The following is a 4,220-nucleotide window of genomic DNA, read 5'->3' as shown; positions in this document are numbered from 1 at the left end:
GAAAACCAAAAGAAAATGAAAAAACCTCAAAAATTAAAATTCTTCGAGATATAGTTATGTTACTACACATCTACTAGTTAGGTAAATTTAAAAACATAGGTTTCGACATGTTTTGCAAAAAAGTGTGATGAAAAACTAAAACGACTATATCTTTTGCATACGATGTCGAAAAAATGTATAATATATCAAAATGTTCAGCACGAAAATCCGCATCCGATTTTGACCGCTGTAGGCCGTTTTACAAATTTTTAGAATCCTCAAATTCTAAAAGGAAAAAAAAGATATGCTTAAATTTCAATTTTTTTGAATTTTGGTTAAATCTGGTCAAACTACTTATTCAAGAAATATTAGTGTTACTAAATAATTATTCAAGAATATTAGTGTTACTAAATAATCATTTTAGTTTTTTTTGAATTTTGGTCAAATTTGGTCAAACTGTGGTCAAACTACTTATTCAAGAAATGTTAGTGTTACTAAATAATTATTGTTTTTTAAATAATAGTTTCAAAACTCAAACGGTGAAACGTGTGGCTTCATGCTCAAGCTAAACTCCCGAGGGTTAATAGGATTGATAGCTTACTATTTTCAGCAAAACAACAAGTGCAGACCGGGAAACTAAGAGGAATAGAACTCGGAAGTTAAGCGTGCTTACTCTCAAGTAGTGAGAGGATGGGTGACCGGCTGGGAAGTCAGACGATTTGGAATGAGTGATCCACACTTGATCAGTTATGAGGGGTGATTAGAGACTAAATCATCATATAATTAAGAAAATTGAAAATCGGAAAAAAAATTCATAATCATTTTTTTCCAAAAAAACCTTTAGCCGCTGGCTCGTTCCACGTGGTGGCCCTTTAGTAGTTGTGTTGAACTGGTACTAAAGGAGGGACCTTTAGTCCCCACCCTTTAATGCTGGTTACAGAAGAACCGGTACTAAAGGGCCTAACGAACCGGTGTTATAGCCCGGTTCTGCACTAGTGATTTCTAGCCCAAATTTAAACCGGATTTGATTGGCGCGGACATGGCGTGGACGCCCGTGACACCCTCCCTTGTCCTCCCTTTGGCCCACCCATTGGTGGCACATCCACCCCATTTCTCTCCTCTCTCCAAAAACCTTCCCGCCCTCGCGCTATGGTTGACGCGTCCAACCCTATCATCACCTCCTTCCCAGCCGCCACAGTCAACTGCACGGCCACCCAGATCGTCGCCCAAAGAAGCTGCCGAAGAAGGTGCGGATGCCAAAGGAGATGGCGAAGAGAGATTGCCAAAGGAAGGTCTCAAAGGACAAAAACAACGCCGCCGCCACCCTAGCTATAGTTGCGCAACGCCAGACCGTCATTGCGGAGAATGATGTGATCGTCGCCAAGGCCAGGCAATAGGCCCACCTCATGCTAGGGTTTTGTGGCGAGCCGGTCCTTCTTGTTGCCGCCACGGCTACTACCACAGCTAGCATGGGATTGTAGGTTGTCCGTCCGTCATGTTTGGAGTCGTCGTGCACCTCGACAAAGCCACTGACATACGAGATCCTTCCTCAACATGAACTGGGCACGTCCCGCTTCACCGGGTCACCTTGGGACGGGTCACCAGAAGTGAGTGAACTCGCGCCAGTATTCCCGTTGTGGCGGCCCTCAACCTCACTGTCACACCCGTGGTAGGCCAATCTGCCGGATGCAAAAGAAGCGTATACGGGAGATCCCTACGGGCACTTTCCCTGTACATGCAACCTGTTCAACGAACCGCCAACCCCGACGCCGATTCATGTTGGCCAGACCTACTACAATGAATTCAAGGAGAACATGATCTACAAGGGTGGTCAAGTGTACGATGGCGACGAGATCCAAATTCAAGATAGCCGTAACTAGTAAAGTGAAGGGCTAGAAGACATGGACATCCACGTGCAAGAAGATAACCAAGGGCAAGAAGATGGTGTGGACATAGACGATGAGCCATTGTTCCACGAGGAGCTATCTCAGCAAGCAAGTGCACAAAGGAGGCGACAAAGCATCCGGACGGAAGGATACACCAAGGATGAGGATAAGTTGATTTGTGAAGCTTGGATGAAAATTGTACAAGATCCCAAGACTAGTGTCGAGGAAAAAGGCACAACGTTTTGGACGAGGGTCCATACATACTTCCATGAACGTAGGAAGTTCGAGCCCTACAAGTTTGAGAGTAACCGTAGCGATGTGTTGATCCAAAAGAGGTGGGCCTTCATCCAACTAGAGTGCAACAAGTTTTGTGCCACCCTTTAGAACATCACCGGAGGCATCAAAGAGATGGCACACAATTCCTTCCCCTTCTTCATATGTGTGTTCCTTGTTGTTTGATGCTTTCATCTCCATTGCATATCAATGTATATTGTTGTTTCCATCTTCATTTGTAGACATTTCAATCTTTGTACTGCTTCAAGGCAACATGGAGACAAGCCATTCACCTTGACCCATTGTTGGATGATGAGTTGCGAGTACCCAAAATATAAGGAGCAATATATGCCGCGCAAAAGAAAGGCGGGGGCCATCGGCTATCGTTGAGCCAAGTGAAAGTGAGAAGTGACGGAGGGGGAAGATGAACTCCAAGTTGAATGACAAGCGTGATGTTTTGACACTTGCGTTGCAAGAAACTCTGAAGGGGTTCATGACCCAAAGGGAAGTGAGGAAGGAGAGGGAGCACTAAGAGAAAGAGGAGCAAATGAAGATCTTCATTGAAAAAGAAGCTTGAGATCAAGGAGAGCTATGCCTGGACAAAAGCAACCAAGGTGAAGCTCGCGCGGATCTCCAAGGAAATGAAGATTATGACGATAGACTTGAGCAAGGTGTCCCATGGAAAAGGACTTGGTTCGAGAAGAAGCGAAGGAGATGCTCGAGATGGATGAATCATGGCCGAGATGCGATAATTTCATATGCAGGCATGTGTGCCGGTATGCACTACGACCAAGATGCATGAACTACGGCCAAAAGAGACGTTTTTATTGAGTTCTGGCATATATGCCGGCGTGAACTATGGACGAGAAGACGAATTTGTTGCGTGCTAGTATGTATGTTGGCCGCTGGCATGTATGTCAGCATGAACTATAACGCTGGCATGAATTATAGATTTATTTGCGTAAAATACGTTTATTGAATACAATTCAGTGAGGAGGACCAAATGGGTCGGCCGGCTGGGCGCACCGCCTGATTTGAACGGATGAGGCCCGATGCTGGTCTCAAGCGACCTACTAGCTTCGTCTTGGTTTATTGATCCCCTTTGTATGTTGTGTCAAATTTTGACCTTATATTCGCTAGGTGGTCTATGAATCTGGATGTAATTTTTATTATTTCTGGTATTCATTGTACTGCCATGATTGAAGATGAATAGATCGGAAATTTTCTCAAAAAAAAAACTAACAAAATGTTAATGCATGTCATAAAAAATACTCATTTGAAATTATGTTCAAATACGAATCATTTGAAATTAGGTTCATTTGAAATTAGGTTCAAATACGAATCCAATGATTTTTTAATAACATGCATTAATATTTTCTTAGTTAAGTATATGATCAAAATTTGACACAAAATACGAAGGGGACTAGTAAAACAAGGTAGTAAATGGATAAAAAAGAGTTAGAATCCGTGTGTGTTTGTGTCGGTCCGGCTTGGCCATTCTCTCCACCTCTGCCATGGCCGTGGCGAGCACAGGCACGTCGGCCGTTCGCCCTCCACAATACCCGTCCCCGAGCTCCTCCGTCACACTGGAGATGCATGGGTTTCATCCACCACGGCTACAAGGCCAGACCCGGTTCTCCACGTCGCCAGACGGCTGCGTGATCGCGCCGAACACCCCCACCATCCCAGCCATCATCGACTTCAATATCACGCCTGGGTTTATTGGTGTAACCCACTTGTCTGATGGGATGCAAAGGAAGCAGCCCTGTCGATTCCTACGACCAACCATGCCGGCGCCCGCAAGCTGTTCGACGAAATGCTACTCCCGTCGCCTACGACCGACAACCCTAACTACACCCAGTTCATGGAGAACGTCATCTACGAGGGCCGTGGCCGGGTCTTCCACGTCGATGCCAAGGCTAAGCTTTCGATCCCGACATGACCCAAAGCCAAGACGGCCGCGACCAATATGGTGTCGACACCTTCGGTGCCCATGAAGAAGAGGAGGTCGACGACCATGTCAACTCATCACATGGATATGATGACATGCATCGTGAAGATGTGGAAGAAGAGGTCAACATT

This window comes from Triticum dicoccoides, chromosome 3A (genome assembly GCF_002162155.2).
Source record: "Triticum dicoccoides isolate Atlit2015 ecotype Zavitan chromosome 3A, WEW_v2.0, whole genome shotgun sequence".
Classification (NCBI taxonomy): domain Eukaryota; kingdom Viridiplantae; phylum Streptophyta; class Magnoliopsida; order Poales; family Poaceae; genus Triticum; species Triticum dicoccoides.
The sequence above is the reverse complement of the archived record's forward strand: the minus strand, read 5'-3'. Positions refer to the sequence as shown.